Source organism: Saimiri boliviensis, chromosome 9 (genome assembly GCF_048565385.1).
Source record: "Saimiri boliviensis isolate mSaiBol1 chromosome 9, mSaiBol1.pri, whole genome shotgun sequence".
Taxonomy (NCBI): domain Eukaryota; kingdom Metazoa; phylum Chordata; class Mammalia; order Primates; family Cebidae; genus Saimiri; species Saimiri boliviensis.
In genome coordinates, this window is record NC_133457.1 from 113,776,414 (window position 1) to 113,795,714 (window position 19,301).

A 19,301-nucleotide genomic window follows, 5' to 3' on the forward strand; every position below is an offset into this window, starting at 1 on the left:
AAGCCACAGTCCTTCCCTGACACTGCCTTGCTGGGTGAACTCAGGTAAGCCTCTTTCCCTCTCCGGGTCTTGGTTTCTCTCCTCTGTAAAAGGGGAGGCTTGGTGGGGCTCTAATTTAGATATTGCAGGGTTCCCTTGGGTTACTGGGATCACTGGATTCAACTTTGATAATAATATAAAGTTTCCAAGAAATTCTCAAATTCTCTCACAGTCCTGTGGCTGCACCCATGACCCACAGGCTCATTAGACAGAGCAGCAAACCAAGGCCCTGACTGGCACTGTCATTTCTCCCAGAGCCCCAGAGTGTGATGGGATCGCTGGCTGTCCGCCAGAGCCTTCTCTGGAGTTCTAGGTGTCTGCTTGCCCCTGAGGCTGGGCACTGCATGGGAGAGGGACTCAGAAAAAGCCGTATCTTGGCAGGTACTGCTGACCCATTGGGTGGGAGGGCTAAGAATCCAGGCTGCAGGATGGGCATGGGGTGGGGGGCTCTTTTCTCTGGGATGGAACCCTCCCTTGGAAGTCAGACTGGATGGGCAGCTATTACTCTGCTGGGCTGTCACTAAGCAATCAAAACCTGTGGCCACTTGCCAGTCTTCTGTCTTCGTCCAAGGCACAATTGAATCTTGTTCAAATAAACTCAAAGGCCAGGTAGATCACTGAAGCAATGACGGGAGAATTTGGGCATTCTCCAGCCCACCAGGCCTACCCAAACATCCTCAAAGTGTCTGCATAACCAGCTCATTTCCCTGCCTGCTCCGAACAGAGAATGTGGGAAGAAGCCAGGGACCTCTGTGCGGCGGTGGAGGCCCGCATGGCTGCTCCTGGTCCGTGGCTCTGGCCTCTTCAGCTTCTCCTCCACGCCGTGCACCAACGCTGGCCATCTGCCCGACAGGCTGTGTGGCTTCTGGCCTCCAGGCCTCTGCACATGCGGTCTCCTCCGCTGAGTTCTCCAGAAACAGACCCTCAGACGCAAATTCAAGCGCAAAGAGTATATTTTAGGGGGTGAGCTCAGGAAGCACCCATAGCAGTTGGGTGATCAAAATAGTGAAGAAAGAAAATAAAATAAATGTTATTAAACCAACCACCTCTCTGGGCAACTAGACCTCAGACCCACCAGGGAACTCTGGGAGACACCAACGAACATTCACTTCAGTCATTCCAACCCAGTCGCAAGGGAAGGGATCATGTGTCTTCCGACTTTCCCTCAGTCGTGAGCTGCGGGCTAATTCCAGGGACTAGTTCCAATTCTCTGGAACTTCTGGCTAAGCGCGCACCCATGGCTAAAGGAAAGTGCTCAAGCAGACATCTGCAGGAAGCATCTGTCTAGGGACACGGGGCAGGCAGCAACAGCATCTGTACAAATGTTTCCTGGTTTCTGACCTTTTGTAAGCAGACTCCTATTCACTCTTCAAAGCCCAGCTCAGATGTCACCCCCTTGAGGAAACCTTCCCTGACCCTCCTAATCAGTCGATCACCTCATGAGCTTTTCATATCTGCATTAATCACGGTGGTTGTAATTGCCTGTCCCACGGCGGGGGTGACGACTTAGGACCAAGGGTTACATCTTGGGTGTTAAGAACATGCGTGTCACGCAGTCTTGAATTACACTCTCCTGGCCTCTGAACAAACTGTGGTCTCCTGTCTGTCCCCAGGGTCTGGTTGTTACAGGCCCTCAGTGAATGTCCAGATAAAGGGATTGGGATGACAATTTCAGCTCATTGACATTTCCTCTTTCCCCTAAAGTTTCCTGGTATTTCCATGATGGCTATTTTGGTTCAGTTAGTGGGTCCCAATTCTAATTCATCCTCAGAATCACTGGGAGAGCGTTTGAAAAACTCTGGGGGCTGGAGCCCCCATTCCCCTGATATTCAGATTCAGTTACTGGGATCACTGGGTTCAACTTTCATGATAATATGACATCTCAAAGACATCCCCAAATTCTCACCCAGACAAGGGCATACAGGGAGTGAGTTTGTCATGAAGTCCTATGGGGAGGGGGCCAGGGGGCAGGCAGCTTGGAGTCCATGCTGGGAGACAAACGTGGAGGAAGCAGAAATTAGAAAGTAAAAGCAATGAACTGGACATATGAGCAGCCACATGGTTAGAGCTTAAAACAAACATAGCCAAAAGGAAACTTGCGGACCAATGTTTTGTTACAGTATGATGCGAATGACAGAACCACAATGAGACTGTGCCGTCCTTAGGAAGGGGCTCTCAGACTTAGCTGCCCACTAGATTTGCCGGGTAACCCTAAAGATTCCTATGCCCATGCCCACCCCCAAAGCCACTGCAGTGGATACTCTGAGCAAAACCCTGTATTTTTTTTTTTTTTTTTTTTTTTTTTTATTAACGAGACAGAGTCTCGCGCTGTCTCCCAGGCTGGAGTGCAGTGCCATGATCTCGGTTCATTGCAACCTCTGCCTCCTGGGTTCAAGCGATTCTCCTGCCTCAACCTACCCAGTATCTGGGATTACAGGTGCCCACCATCATGCCCGGCTAATTTTTGTAATCTTAGTAGAGACAGGGTTTCACTATGTTGGCCAGGCTGGTCTTGAACTCTTGACCTTGTGATCTGCCCACCTCAGCCTCCCATAATGCTGGGATTACAGGCGTGAGCCACTGCGCCTAGCTGAGACTCAGTATTTCTAAAATGTGAAGGCTGGGCTGAGAACTGCAGAACACGGGAGTACAGCGATCTCAATTCTTTGTCCCCAGAGGGGAATTCATCCTGTAATAATGTTACAAGGGTAAACTGAGAACCAACTATGTGCCAGGCACTGTGCTCAGAGCTTTACCCACATTACCTCCTTTTAGTCTCAAATACCCTTGTGTGGTGAGTAATTTTATAATCCCTATCCCATAGATGGGGAAACTGAGGCAGGGAGTGGTGAAGTCAGTGACCAAGGACTCATAGCTGTTCAGTAGCAGAGCAGGCTTGTCCCAGCACCCAGGGCTGCAAGTCTGACAAAGGAGTCCTTGGCACCGCCCCCTGTGTGCTCCGGAGTTGCTCTCTCTGACGCCCTTTGACTCACTTGGTTCGGTAACCGCAAGGAATTGTTGTTTCCCATAAATTCCTCGTGGTCTTTTTTTTTTTTTTTTAAACCTCAACGCACAGGCAAACCCCACATCATGAAGGCTGATCGGCTTCTGAAGGCGAGACCTTCATTCCAAAGGTCACAGCTGTATGAGCCGTGTTTATTAGAGCTTATTTTAAATTGCTCCCTCAATCCTGTGAAAGGCGGGAAGTCTTAAAATTACTTCTCCCCAAAACTGGCGCCACCCTGCCCTGGAAGTTCTCTGATTCGTTTCATAAGGAATTATTAATTATGATTTGTTTTTATAGTTGTCCACTTTGAGTCTTGGATGCCACATGCTCAGACTTGCCCACACTTTTTTAAAAGGAGGAATAAAAAGTTCATAAAAATCAGTTATATTTAATGAGTGGAATCACTTGGGCTCAGCCCTTGGATTAGCTGTGTGATTCTGGGCAAACCCCTTTGCTCTCTGAGCCTCTGTTTTTCTAGTTGTAGAAGGAAGAGCGTGGATTAACATCTCTCATAGGATTTAGAACATGTTATTTCCCACTGGGCACCATGGCTCATGCCTGTAATCCCAGCACTTTGGGAGGCCCAGATGGGAGGATCATTTGAGGCCAGAAGTTCAAGACCAGCCTGGCCAACATGGCGAAACCCCATCTCTACTAAAAATACAAAAATTAGCCAGGTGTGGTGGCACATGCCTGTAATCCCAACTACATGGGAGGCTGAGGCACAAGAATCATTTGAACCTGGGAGGCAAAAGTTTCAGTGAGCAGTGAGCCAAGATTGTGCCACTCCACTCCAGCCTGGGCAACAAAGCAAGACCTTGCCTCATATATATATGTATATATATATATATATATATATATATATATATATATATATATATGTGTGTGTGTGTGTGTGTGTGTGTGTGTGTGTGTGTGTGTATGTGTGTGTGTGTGTGTGTAATTTCCCTACCATGAACATGCCAGGGGCACATGAAAGGGTTTTAAGTTGTACATGGATGGATATTTTATAAGTTGTATTTTTTATTTCAATTTTTACAGTTTAGTAGTATTCCAACATTTCATTTGTAAATGCAGACATTTCTTGTTGTTGGGATGGCCAATGAGGAGGAGGAGTTCTGCCTCGTAAAATCAGTCACTCAGGAATCTGACAGATAGGGGCTCAGTCATCTGCAACAGACGCTTCCAAGATCTTCCTGAAGATCAACATCCAGCCGGTCACCAGAAGAGGAGAGGTGGTGGAGAAGAGAAACCTATGCTCAACCAGCTCAGCCAAGAATGACATAGACCTCAGTTCCCCTCACATTTCATTGGACAGAATTTATCACATGGTTCCACCTAGACGCAAAGTCAGTTGGGAAATGTAGTTCCCTGGCTGGGCGGCTGCTTACCTACAACACGCAGGAGGAGGAGCATGAGTCTTTGGTGGACCCTTGGTCATCTCTGTCTCACTATTCTCTTCCTATTTTTATTTTATTTTACTTTATTTTATTTATTTATTTATTTATTTGATACCGAGCTTGCTGTGTCTCCCAGGCTAGAGTGCATTGGCGTCATCTCAGATTATTGCAAACTTCACCTCCCGGTTCAGGTGATTCCCTGCCTCAAGCTCCTCAGTAGCTGGGATTACAGAGGTGTGCCACTAGCTAATTTTTGTGTTTTAGTAGAGACAGGGTTTAGCCATGTCGGACAGGTTGGTCTCAAACTCCTGACCTCAAGTGATCCACCCACCTTGGCCTTTCAAAGTGCTGGGATTACAGGCATGAGCCACTGCACCTAGCCAGTAAGTTGTCAGCCACGAGATTCGAACGCACGCCTCTGAAGTGACTGGAGGCTTAATCCAGCACCTTAGACCCTCGGCCACGCTACCTCCATGAAAAACATTATTGTCTCTTTAAATAAATAAGTTGAATAACACAGATTTGCCACCCCACTTCTCAAAGAATTAAAATACAATATACAATATTCTATAGGAGGGAGGACACATTGGATGCAATGCTAAGGTTTACTGTTTAGCTGTGGTAATCAAGACAGTCTGGTTGGCAGAGGGACAGATGCATACAACAGTGGAACAGTGTAGAGAGCCTGTGAATAGACACACACAGATGTGCCCAAGTGATTTTTGACAGAGATGCAAATCAATTCAATGGAAGATGAAAAGCCTTTTCAACAAATAGTACTGGAGCAATCTGACATCCACATGCAAGAAACGAAGTGCATTGATCCAAACCTTACACATGACACAAAACTTCACTCGAAATGGATCACAGACTTAAACAGAAAACTATAAAACATTAAGAAAAAAGCAGGAGAAAATCCGTTTTCAGAATCTAAGGCTAGGCAAAGAATTATTACATGTGAAAACAAAACCATGATTTGTAAAAGGAAAAAATTGATAAATCAGACCTCATCAAAGTCGAAAACTTTGAATCCATGAAAGGCCCTATTCAGAGGATGAAAAGACAAGCTATAGATTAGGAGGAAATAGTTGCAAACTGCATATCTGACAAACGACTAGAGCCCAGAACTCTCAGAACTCAACAGAACTCTCGAGAACTCTCAAAAGTCAGTAGTTAAAAAAATCCAAACAGAAAATGAACAAAAGACACAAATAAATATTTCACTGAAAAGAACAAGCAGATGGAAATAAACTCATGAAAAAAATGTTCAACATCATTAGCCATCAGGGGAATGCAAATGAAGTCCACAATCGGATATTGCTACACACCTATCAGAATGATCAAAATGAAAATGATGAGAAGTCTAGCGTTCCATCACTGGTGAGGAATGGAGACACTAGATCACTCACACATTCCTGGTGGGAATGCAAAACCGTACCATATTCAGGAAAACAGTTTTTTAAAAACTGCCTTGTGACTTGGCATTTGCAATCCTGGACATAAAAATGAAAACTTACGGTTTGTGCAAAAACTTGTGCTCAAATCTTCCTAGCAGCTCTCTTCATAAGAGGCAAAAACTAGCTACCCCAAAGCCTATCTATGGATGAATAGTTAAAAAAACACACAACAACTGTGGTATATCCATACTGTGGACTGCTACTTGCAATAAAAAAGAATATTGACAACACGCAATAATTTGAACAAATCTTCAGAGAATTATGCTGTGTGAAAAAAGCCAATCCTCAAAGGTTACATAAACTATATGATTCCATTTATGTAACGTTCTTGAAACCACACAATTACAGAAATGGAGAACAGATTAGTGGTTGCCATGGCTCAGGGGCAGGGTTGGGGGTGGGAAACAGGTTTGGTTATACAAGGGCAGTGAGGGATCCTCATGGTGATAGAAATGTTAGGCATCTTGACTATATCACTGTCAATATCTTCATTGCAACTGTTAGCATTTCGGGGAGCTGGAAAAGTTATATGGGATCGCTCTGTTTATTTCTTACAACTGCATGTGAATCTATAATAATCTCAAAAGAATACATTTACAAAAGAATATATTATACAATTTTCTATACCCAGACGCTACTAAATATAATTATATCTTTGGTAACACAGACACTCTGTTCTCAGATATCGGAAGTAGTGAGGCGATTACGTGTGGGCTTGACAACGGTTGGCCTGGCTTCACATCTTGCCTACCAGTCCCTTGGCTTCCTTGGGCCTCAGTTTCCACACCTGCAGGTGGCTGAGCAGTGAGAGGACCCGTCTCGTGGGGTTGCGGGGGGACACGATGACATGATTCGGGAGCCATGCAGAGCACAATGCTCACTTGCAGTGGTTGCTCAGTAAGCGTAACTGTCACTTCTCAGGGCTGTAGAGGAGGTGACAGGGAGGCAGGCAGAGGAATTGAAGCCGAGTGTCCTCTGAGAGGTCTAGATTGGGATCACACCCCGCCAGCCAGGGGGTTTGTTTTGACTCCTTTCTCACAGAGAAGTGTCCGCTAAGTGGTCCGTTCACTCCCCGGAGTCTGGCCTGGTCACGCTTGTCTGCCCTCTGGACCCTGGTGCAAACTTCCATGGTTGGATCTCAATGAAGGAAGAATGCCTGGAGCCGATGGTTGGGACTGCTCAGGTGGGGTCACAGCCCGGGGAGCGATCCTCTGTAAGGGAAAACAGAGCAGGAATGGAACTCATGCCTCCTGACACCTCCTGGGTGCCTGTGGCTTACGTGCTCCAGCTCACAGAATTCTCCCAACAACTTTGAGTGGTAGGCACTATGACTACCTCTGGGTGATCCAGAGAAAACTGAGGCACAGGGAGGAGAGTGGACTTGTCCAAGGTTGTACAGCTAGGAGGTGGCAGAGCTGGGAGCTGAGCCCTGGTCTGGCTGATTTCAATCCAGAATCATGTTCACTGTTAATAATAACCTTACCACTTATTCACGATCTACTAGAATAATTAATACACTGGCTCTTTCCATTGAGGTATGATCACCCTTCCATTTTAGAGAAGAGGAAACTGGGATTAGGCGAGGTGCGTCCCCAAGATGGTCAACAGCTCTCAAAAAACAGCCAACCTTGAAAAACAGCCAACGGGCAGCTTTCCCGTGTGCCCCCAACCCCACCTGTAGCTCCAGCCCAGCTCAGCCAAGAACCAAGGTCACTCAAGCTTTGGGACTTTTAAGTGCGGAGTCAGCAAACCGCCACTACCTCGAGACACGCTCCCTGGGCAGGCTGTGGGCGCCCCCACTCCAGCTTCAGGCGTCCGGGGTCTGCTGAGGCAGCAAGAGCTCCCCCTGGGGGCTGGAAGGGGTCATCGGGAGCCACTGGGAGACCCCTTCCTCTCTCGGCCTGGCAGACAGAGTGGCAGTTGGAAGAGGCTCGAGGCGGCGGTGGTGGTAACAACTTCCTTCTGAGTAATAACATTTACTGAAAAGCAATTCTGCTTTTAGCACCAGAAGTTCACCGCCCTTGCAAGCAGGCGCCTAATAATACCTTCGTTCAACCACAGTTCAGAGATTCACAAACTTCCTTTTGCGCTGCCTCCAGGAGAGTTTCACATTTGGGGTTGAGGGAAAACCAAATACCACAATTATTGGAGGGGGCGGGCGGGGTGCTGAGAGGGAGGTGATGCAAAGGGGGCCAGGTGGCACCAACCGCAGCCCCCAAGGCCCCACAGGCAGCCTCCAGGCGGCAGCCCAGCCTCTTGCCCTGTTACTGGAAAGACAGCGGACGAGCTCAGAGCGAAACTGAGGGGCTGACAATTTCTCTTCCTTTTTACAAGAAAAAGAAAGTGATTGTCCTTCAAACAATCATGACTTTGGAAGCCAGGGACTTACCCTGGCCACTCTGCAAATTACAGACAGAGCCACCCTGCTCTAGAGGCCCTGAACCCCTGCCTGTCACCCCCCATTAGCGCTGGAGTTCTTTAGGCTTGTTTTTTTCCTACTGCCCCAAATCCAATCTGCTGGGGCATAATAGGGACTTGTGGGAAAAAAAAAACCAAAAAAACAAAAAAACAAAAAAACAAAACCAATCTGCACTTGGGAGGGATGGCCTTAAATGCTAGGCACTCACCCCAGGCAGCTGGGGGTGGCTGAGGGCAAGGGAGAAGGCAGGGTGGGGAAGGAGGGGACGTGCCAGGCAGAGCCAGGAGCCTCCGAAAAGCAGCTGTAGAAAGGCTCTCCTCTCCCAGCAATCCAGCCTCCTGACTCACGCCAGACACAGACAGCTGATGGGATGGGGAGCCACCTCCAGCTCTGCAACTTGCTGGCTGTGTGGCCTTGGGTGCGTAACTTCACCTCTCTGAGACTGTTTCTTCACCTTTTTAAATTTTGAAACGGAATCTCGCTCTGTTGCCAGGCTGGAGCACAGTGGCACAATCTCAGCTCACTGCAACCTCCACCTCCCGAGTTCAAGCAATTCTCCTGCCTCAGCCTCCTGAATAGCTGAGAGTACAGGCACACACCACCATGCGCAGCTACTTTTTTGTATTTTTAGTAGAGACAGGATTTCACCATGGTGGCCAGGCTGGTCTCGATCTCTTGGCCTCACGATCCACCCACCTTGGCCTCCGAAAGTGCTGGGATGACAGGCGTGAGCTCCTCGCCTTTAAGATGGGGATAAGTATAGAAGGTTAGGGCATGGCCTTCCTGTGTTCACAGCCCTCCCAGCGCTCCTGCCTCACTTGAAAGGGAAGCCAAAGAGCTCTGTGGTCTACCAGCTCCGACAAGATCTTTCTCAAGCTTTCCTTACAACCTCATCTCTCTCTCTCTCTCTCTTTTTTATTTTTTTGAGACAGGGTCTCACTTTGTGGCCCAGGCTGGAGGGCAGTGGTGCAAACGCATCTCACTACAGCCTCCACCTCCTGGGCTCAAGCCATCCTCCCACCTCAGCCCCGAAAATAGGTAGGACTACAGGCAGGTGCCGTCACGCCTGGCTAATTTTTGTATTTTTTTTGTAGAGATGGGCTTTTGCCACGTTGCCCAGGTTGGTCTTGAACTCCTGAGCTCAAATTATCCCCCAACCTCAGCCTTCCAAAGTGCTTGGGATTACAGGCGTGAGCCACCGCGCCCAGCCCACCTCTTCTCACTCCCTGGTTCCCTCTCCTCCTGCTATGCTGGGTTCCTCTTTGATCCTCCAACATGCTAAACACATGCCTGCCTCAGGGCCTTTGCACGTGTTGTTTCTGCTGCCTTCAGCATCCTTCCTCCAGAGAGCCACAGGGCTTCTTCCCTCTCCTGACCTGGGCATCCTCTTAAATGGCCCCGTGAGTGCCACTCTTCCTCTCCTTGCCTTACCCCTTCACCCTGTGTGAATGTTTTCCCATAACACTGACCACTATTTGACACAATCATTTGGGGGCTTGACAACTCCCCATTGGCCAGGCTGCAAGCTCCCAGCAGGCAGAGTCCAGTTCTACACATCGTCCATCAACTCTTCAGAGCCTGGCACGTCGTGGGCGCTCAGCCAATGTTTGTTGAATGAACAAGTGCAGGGTTGTGTGGTGAGGAGGGAAGAAGGACGTGGGTGGCGGATTTAGCGCCAGCCCAGGGTACGTGCTCACCAACTGTCGCTTCCTCTCTCCTCTGCCCAGCACCAGCCCCGTGTCACGTGCTGGTTGAATTCCTACAACGGAAGGATGCATTTGACAGAGGAAGAAACGAGGCCACAGAGCCCAAGTGGCCTGCCTCAGCTCGCAGTGGGGCGAGGCTTTGAATTCTGGTCTTCGGGACTCTTGGCCTCTGTCCAGTCTGACCTGATGTCTGGGTGAGAGGAACGGCTGGTGGGCCCATCGGACTCTCGAGAAGGGCCCTGGCTTTGAGGATCTCCAGCCCACATGGGGGCTTAGGACTGGGGTTCGTGCCCTGCTTTCCTGTCCCACAGCCCCACATTCTCCCCCAAAGCAGAATGCACGTCCCATCAAGGAGGCTCAGAGTTTCCAGAGAGGGGCTTTCTCAACTTTCTGTTTCTGGAAAGTTCTGTCCCAGCTCTGCCTGAGGAGCTCCTGGATGGGGCAGAAACCTTCGAAAATAGGAGAGCCCTGGGTGTTCTCACTCCCCGGCCCCCAGCCAGGTCCTGAATGTGAGAGACTTTCCGGAGAAATCAGCCTGCAGGCCCAGGTCTCCAGGAGGCCCAGCGCTGCCTCAGTTTCCCTGTTTTTAATTTCTTGGAGAGGCCACGGAGTTTGGAGGTGAACAGCCTCAAATGAGCACTAACTTCCCCCTGGGCCTGGTGCGTAGGAATTTTGGAGAAATAAACAGGCTTCTCACGGCCCCAGGATGAGTCCTCCCCACGCTGCCATCCCTACCCTGGACGCTGGGTAAGGAGCCCCAGGGCTGAGCTGGGAAAGGAGCTGGTCTCAGGTGGGCTGGCAGTTGCCTGCACGTGCGGCTCAGAGCTGGGGATGCCACCTCTGCTCTCTGTCCCCCATCAGAGCTGCCTCAGCTGTACGAGAACCGCTCCCATGACTGCTACAACAAAGGGCACGCGGGTGACACCGGGAAGAACTGTTTCAGCTTCGTGATACTCAAAGGCGTTCGTACCCATCAAGCCTCGTAGAGCAGACCTTTGTGACAGCTGCCGCGGGCCAAGTCCAGTCTGGAGACAGGTTTCATGAGGCCCTTGAAGTACTTTTTTTTTAACGTGAATCAGTTGCCAACATCTGAAATGCCAGGAGATTTCACCTAAAATCCTTTTCTCTGGCTTCTCTTGAAAAATGGGAAGATGTGGCCACACTGGGCTGGGAGTAGGGTCGTGGATGCCCCTTTCCTAGTGGCGCATAGTAGGTACTTTCCTGTTCACGCAGTCCCTGCGTGGCCCACTTTCCTCTCTAATTTCCCTACCAGGGTCTTGAAGTATGAGTAGGAGCGCACCGGAAAGGGGCAATGGAAACACATTCCAGCAAAGGGGAGCAGTGCGAGTCGGGGAGACACCTGCTCAGGATGCACTCACAACTATGTACTGACGCTTACTGTATACACAAGGGCATACAGCAGGAGCCAAACAAATCCAAATCCCTGCCCTCTGGCAGCTCATTGTCTCAGCCAGTGGTTCTCAACTAGGGGCGGTTTTGTTCCCCAAGGGACCCTTGGCTACGTCTGGAGACGCGTGTGGTTGTCACGGCTGGGTGGAGGCGGGCGCTATCGACATCGAGTCGGGAGAGGCCAAGGAGGATGCTGAACCAATCCTACAAAGCCGGGGCAGCCTGCATGCACAGAATGATCTGGCCCCAAATGTCAATCAAGCCAAGGTCAAGGGACCCCGGTCTGGGGGCGCAGACAGCAAACTGAGCAAGCCGATGAGCGCAAGCCGTGAAGCCAGCGGCTGACGAGCGTGTTCTGAGGAAATGCGCCAAGCACGGTGCGGGCACGAGGACGGGTGTGGCTGCTCAAGTAGGTGCCGTCTGAACAGGGGCAGGTCCTGAGACGATTGTGGCACCCCTGGCAGGGTGGCCCCGCTGTTCACTGAGCGCCACTCTGTGTTTTCACCCTTTCTCATCTTCATCATGGCCTTGCTGTGGAGCAGGGATCTGTGTTCCTGGCCGGGCATCACAAGCTGTAAGAGGCCGACCCAGGGCCCCGGAACACTGAGCCAGTGTCCTTGCTCTGCCTGGAGTAGTGATGGTCTCTGCATTGCCTCCTCTCATTCAGTCAGTCAACGAACATCTAACAGGAGCCCACTGGGGCACAAGGGGATGGAGCAACTTTAGGTTGAGCTGCTTAGCTTACAACACGCGGTAGGTACACAGGAAAGACTGGCCAAGGGAATGAAAAGAAGGAATAAGTGGATAAGTAAGCCTCAGTCCATTCCAATAGTGACCATGGCCAGCACTGATTGAGCACCTACTGTGTGCCAGGCTCACCCTAAGCCCGGCGTATATGAGTCTCGCAGAAGGAACATCTCTGAAGGGAGGGGCCGGTGACCATCCCCACTTCCAAGGTGAGAAGGCTGAGGGGCAGAGAGGTGATGTCAACGGGCCAAGGCCGAGTGAGAGAGTGGCAGGGCTGTCGCTGCAGCCTGGACCTCCCAGATCCCAGGCCGCACCTGCTGCCCCAGTGTTGTGTATGCTGTGACTCAATTCACTATGCCTCCAACCCTATGAGGTAGGTGCTAGCATTACCCCGTGTTACAGATGAGGAAACCAAGGCCCAGAGACGGGAAGTGACTTGCTCCAGATCACAGAGCATGTGTGTTTGAATCTGGATTTCACACTTTAAACTGCCAAATCCTGCCCCTCCTAAGCCCCGGCTACCCCGTGAGGAAAGTGCGAGAAGTCCCAAGGGGTTGGGGAGGGAAAGTGGGCCAGGGAGCTAAGCCCTCCGGGGTCTGCAGGACCAGGCAGGAGGCTCTGGAAGAGGCAGGGTCCCCGGTGGGCAGATGGGAGCAGGTGGGCCTGGGAAGCCGCCAGCCTTCCGCCCCCACGTGCAGGCATGCCCGCCAGGAGGGCTGTGCAGAGGCTGCCCGGTGGTGTGCGCCAGGCTGACAATGGGTCCTTGAGTCTGTGCCGACGGTGGGAGAGGAGAGGTATTGTTTTCCAGGACATCTTCCCGCCAAGGCTGGCTGCAGGCAGTCCCTGTCCTAGGACGCTTGGCACAGGCGGTTCCGGGCGCCAGAGGGAAGTGTGTGTGTGCACGTGTGTGGCTGGGTGTTCTGGGCCACGTTGGTGCTGGCCTGCGGCTCCCTGGGTGTGCCTGTGAATGTGCGTGTGGGGGCGAGGGCGCGTGTGTCTGTCTCTGAGTGTGGCCATGCACATCTTGCACAACCGTGGCCAATGTGTCTGAACAGCCTTGTGGCTTGGGGTGTCTGTGTGTCTGGCGCCATGTGTCTCTCTGTACCTCTGGACTGCATGCAGCTCTGAGAGGATTTGGTTTGCGTGCCTGCGTGTGTCTGAGCCTGTCCCTGTCCCTGTGCCTCCACCTCCCTAGGGGTCTGCGTGTGGCGCATCTTGATCCCGAGGGGGCAGGAGAGCCTCTGTCTTGGAGTTCGGCTGAGTTCCACTCGTGGCTGATAGGTGAGGGAGGGGCTTCAGGCAGAGGGAATGGCCCCCCACGCTGGGGGCCAGGACGGAGCTGGCAGATCCGCGGGAGCAGCTAGGAGGCTGGGAGTAAGGGGAGTGAGAGGACACCAGGGGCCACCCGCGGGCCAGGGTCAGAGGTGAGGTGCAGCCATGGGGGGATCTGTTGGGACCGTGACGTGGTGTGTTTCATTGGCTGTGGGTGAAAAATGGGTTGTAGGGCAAAGCTGAGAGGTGCTGGGGGTGGCTGTGGCCAGTGTTAGGAAGCAGTTCCACAGTGCCACCTCAAGGAACTCCCACTCCGTGCCAGGGGTTGCAACTTCTCCATTTTGCAGAGGTGGAAACTGAGGCTCAGGGAGGAGAAATGCCTCCCATTGCAAGGCCTGCAGTCTGGGAGCTGGTCCGATGCTAAAGCGACTCTCAACCTCCTCCATGGCTGCCTGCCTCTCTTTGAGGCCTGCCCCATCTTGAGGCTCTGGTGACAGCTGTGCTAAAGTCAGAGAACCCGGAGTCCTCGTCAGGAGCCAGGATTCTGGAGCCAGATGACTGGAGTTCAAATCCTGCCTCTGTAGCTCTGCAACCTTGGGCAAGTCACTTAGCCTCTCTGTGCCCCAGCGTCCTCATTTGTCAAATGGAAGTGTTTGGTCTTCATTACTTCCAAAGTGCTGTGCCACTGGGTCCCACTGTGGCAGCCACATCTCCCAGCTGTGCTTTATTTTTCTCCAAAACACTCATCACCTTCTAGCATACTACATCCTGTGATTACATCCGATGACCCCGGAGTGTCAGTTCTATGGCCTTTTGGGTATTTTGTTCATGAGTAGTGTCTACAACAGGATCCTGCACATAGCTGGTGCTCAGCACGTTTTTATTGCAGGAACCAGGTAATACATGTGACGTGGGAACATGGCCTGGCACACAGTGGGTGGAGCAGAGGTGTTCGCTGTTGTCATTAAGTGGGGAGTGGGCATTTGGAAGCATAAAAGCCCAGTCAATCCCGCTTAGGCGTGGGGGTCCCATCCCCTTTTCTGCACGTCCTTCTTGCCTTCAGGATCTGCTCAGCCCACTCTGGGCCAGACGTCTGTTAAAATAGGGAGGCCGGCAGGTGCTATGGGCTGGTGGTTTCATGTCTCATGAGGGATCAGGGACTCGGTTTCCCCACCTGACCACAGCTGAGCCAGAGCCTTTGATGGTCTCTGCTCTCTCAGGACTTTTCCCCTCTCATATTCCCCCTGACCACCCACTGCCTCATAGCCCAGTGCCTCTGCCAGTAAATCCAGCTGGCAGTTCTGGCAAAAATGTCCTGCCAATGAGTCGTCGGTGAGTATTTAGGAAGCCCAGCGGGTTTGTCGAGGAAGCAGCTTCCTGAGTATAAATCTTTCTAAGAAAGAATGAGAGGAGGGGTCTAGGCCTCAGAGACCATCGGGTGGTGTGCTGACCTCCGAAGGCATCGTATCCAGCCCCTGCTGCCTGGTCACGGCTTCTGGGCGCCCATTGGCACCTGGCATTCTGGTTTCCCGAGAAGAGTCAGGAGCTGCAGGGGGAGTCCACGCCCAGGCAGAGACAACTGTTCTGACCTCTCACTTCCTTCCTGCTTTCCTCCTGGACTCCCATCCCTGGCTGGGACATGCTGTGGTCACCAGAGGCTGCACAGGAGAAGGAGGCTGGGGGCTGGCCAGGGTGACCACGGCTTCCTTGAGGACCCACGGTGGTGTGAGGGCTTTGCTCAGCGTAACTGGATAACCTTAGTGTCGGCCCTCCCCTCCTGCAGCTGCCAGGATTCAGGCCCCTTCTCCCATTCCTCGCTCTACCCCACATTTATTGAGCACCTACTATGTGCCCAGCCCTCGGGTACAATGAAAAGACATCTGCCCTACCTTTACCCTGGTTCTGATGCCCAGTACCAGTCCTGGGACAGTTGTGACAGCTGCTCAATTGTCCTTCTCAGTCTCTCCCTGTCCCAGCGCTTCCCCTTCCACAACGGCTGAGTTCATCTTCAGAAAGCACAACTCCAGATCCTGCCTCTGCTGTGCTCTAGAACCATCAATGGCTCCCCGCTGCGACCCGCTGAAAGTCCAAACGCCCTGGCTGGGTGAGCCTGGTCCTGCTCTGTCTGCCCTGACTGCTCTCTGGAGCCTCGTTCCCCACGTAGCCAGCCACGAGGATGAGCCCTGGTTTTTCAAACACACCCTGGCCTCCCCCTCCTTACTCCTGCTCAAGCCTTTCGTGCCAGCCCAGTGCCCTTTCTCAGGCCACCTCTTGTGTCTGTAGCCTTTTGTTTGCTTCTTTCTTTCGGGACACATCACACAGTGCTTTGAGTTACACTTATTTATATCTTCCCTTCCTCTCAGAGGGCAGGAAGGTGCCAGCTTTATTTCTGGGCTTGGCGCCAGCCTCAAAGCAGGTCCTGGTTAGGTTTGCTGGCTGAGCTGGTGAGGATGCTGCATTTGCGCGGGTCTCGGTTCACCCAGCACGTGTCCCCCTCCTGGAAACCACGTTGAGTTTCCCCTATGGTGCCTCCACCCCCTTGGTTTCATGAATCAGGGAGGTTGACCCCAACCATCGCCAGGGTCGACTCAGGGCTGCAGGCCTGGCCAGTCAGAAAACCCCAGGCCCCTGACCACAGGGATGGGTTCATGGTCGTGATCCAATCAGGGCCAAGAGATTAATCCTGCGACTTTGAAGTAGAAAAGACATTGCTGCCTTGAGGTGGCTGCGCTCACTGTAGGATGTCAGCTTGGAGCAGCCAAGGCCACTGTGCCGCCCTGAGAGGAGAGACCGCCTGAGAATGCCAGTGACATGGGGCAAAGCACAGCCAAGAGGCACAGACAGCCCCCTGACAAAAATCGCCATCAGTGCTCCTGGATCCAGCTGTATCTGAAGCAGGCACGGTTCTCTCATTCTCCCTTTTAAAAACCCACCCTGGATTGGGCTTCCATTGCCTGCAGCTACAGGAAATCCTGACAAATACCTGACCCTTCTAAATATACCTCGCATCATCTTACTGTCCACACTGTCATGGTCCCACATTCTCTCATGGGGAACCCCTTCGAATATCCAGAGCCGGAGGAGGTGTTTCTTCCTCCACAGAGTTCAGGTGGTGCTGGTTTCTTTCCTCACGTATGGACAATATGAGCAACAATCACTGGTTCTGGCTGCCTCAAGCTCCTTTTGGAACAAGGAAGAGAGCAAGTGGAAGAACGTAAAGGACTAAAATGGCTCGAGTTCCCAGGGGCTAAGGCTGGGCCCTCAGCCCCGCTACTGTTCAGCATGGACAGGCACGCGGCGGGTGCTTCTGGTCACTCACTACCTAACCGTGCAAGGCAAGGGTTCTCAATCTGGGCCCTGTGGGCATTCTGGACTGGCTGCTTCTTTGTGAAATACCCCAGGATTGGTTAGGAGTGAGATTCTCAGTCTCTGTTCTACTGACATTTGGTGCCAAATAACTCCTAGGTGTGGGCTGTCCTGCTTGTGATGCTGTCATTTAGCAGCATCCCTGGCCTCGATACCCGCTAGATGCCACTGGCCTCGATACCCACAAGCAGCACCCCCTGCCCTGAGTTGTGACAGCCACACATATCTCCAGACATTGCCAAATGTTCCCTGCGGGGCAAAATCACCCCCTGGTTGAGAATCTCTGCTGTAAGTAAAGTGCTTCTCACCGGACCCAGCACACAGCAAGTGCTCAATAAATATCAGCAAGGATGCTTCGGTGACGATGATGCTGAAGAGGGTCTCTTAGGAAATTTGGTGCCTCCGTGAGATCCAGATTTGGCTAACTTAAGTGGAAAGGAAATTTATTAGAGGAACATGAATGAGCTTACAGAATGTATGAGAAAGCGGAAGAGTCAGTTCAAAACATCCCCAAAACGGAGGCAGTTCAGTAGATCCCGACAGCAAGAAGCAGATTTGCTGAGAGCGGCAATGAGCTATTCCCGTTTCAGCCCTCCCCCAACTTCCTCCTTCCTAACAGAACCGATTTTGCTCGTTTTGCACAAGAACACCCTGCCCCCACCCCTCCCATGGGCTCCAGGAAGATGGGCCTCAGCCACACCCCAAGGGACTGATTCCCGTTGCTCTAAGCCAGTCATGGTGCCCCCACCCCCAACAAGGCCAGCGATTGATTTAGGCTGGACATGGAATGCGGTTTTGGCCAATGAGATGTGCTGAGAAATTTGCTGGAGGCTTCTGGGACAGATTTCCTTTCCCTTCGAGAGACATAGAGGCTCATTTCACTTTGCATAATACGGGATTTTCTTCTTTTTGAAGGCTGCGTAATATTCCATAGTATGCATATACCACGTTCTCTTGATTCATCCATCCTTCGATGGAAATTTGAGTTGTTTCTACATCTTGGCTATTATGAACAGTGCAGTAATGAACATGGGACTGCAAATATCTCTTTGAGAGCCTGACTTCAGTCCTTTTGGATAAGTATCCTGGGGTAAGATTGCTGGATCACTGTGCTGGGTGAAATGAGCCAGTTACAGAAGGGTAAATGCTGCATGATTCCGACAGCCAAACTTACAGAAGCAGGCCATAGAAGGTGATTGCCAGGGGTTGAGGGAGGCAGGAATGGGGAGCTGCTGCTCAGTGGGTATGAAGCTTCCGTTATGCAAGACGAATAAGTTCTAGAGAGTTGTTGTGCAACATTGTATCTATAGCTAACAATGCCATATTGTACACTTACAAGTTTGTTAAAAAGGTAGCTCTCATGTTAAATGTTCGTACTACAATTTAAAAAAGCATTTATAAAAACATTATGTGGAGTTCCCAGTGCCACCCACACTTAAAAAAAATATTTATAAGAGTACTTAGATAAAATAAAAAAGGAGAAAGATGTTTTACCTCACAAGTGTTGCTGGAGAAGAGCTGTGATGTCTGAGGCAGCGGCAGTCATCTTGAGGCAATCAGGAGAACCAGCTGGAAGACAAAGCCTGAGTTCCAGGACCTGAGTCCTTGCTGATGTCACCAAGCTGCCAAATTAACCAATCTCTGATTCCCCACACTTCCAAACAGCTGGTCTCTGAGATAATAAAGTTTCCTTACTTTTAAAGCCTCTTGAGGTTGAGTTTCTACCTGAGGATTGGACCAGTGTGCCAAAACCTATGGATTAGTGGTTGCTTCCAAATTGCCCTTGACATTGCTCTCCTGCCTTCTGAGTAGTGCAAGGGCACTGACTCTCACTGCCAGGGAGGCTGAGCGCCAGAGGCTCTATCTGGCTGCCTGACATATTTGTAGCCTGGAGATGTATTCAGGGCTCAGGCAGGGCTGCCTGAGACTCCCTTACCTGCCTGCTCCTCAACAGAGTTCAGACTTCTGCCATTCTGAGCTTCCGTCTCCCTGTCTGTGAACTGGGGATGGTAATGAACCACCAATGTCACAGGGTATTATGAGGATTAGATGAGTTTATTTCAAGTATGGACACAACGGTGGCACATGGTAAGTGCTCAGTGAATCTGAGCTATTGGTGTTACTGTGTTGTTATTATAACTTGGGGAGAAGGGTGAAGGAAACAGACAGGTCCCATGTGCATGGCCAGGGCAGAGAGAGCCTGATGGACTGTGGAGGTGAGATCTGGGTAGAAATGAAGAATTCACCAAAGCAAGTAAATAAACTGCCAGAGACTTGTACCCCTGAGAATTTTCCAATGTCTGGGGACAATGCCAGCATCTCCATCTTTTTTTTTTTTTTTTTTTTTAATGGAGACGGCGATTTGCTCTTGTTGCCCAGGCTGAAGTGCAATCAGTGGTGCCATCTCAGCTCATTGAAATCTCTGCCTCCCAGGTTCAAGCGATTCTCCTGCCACAGCCTCCCAAGTAGCTGGGGCTA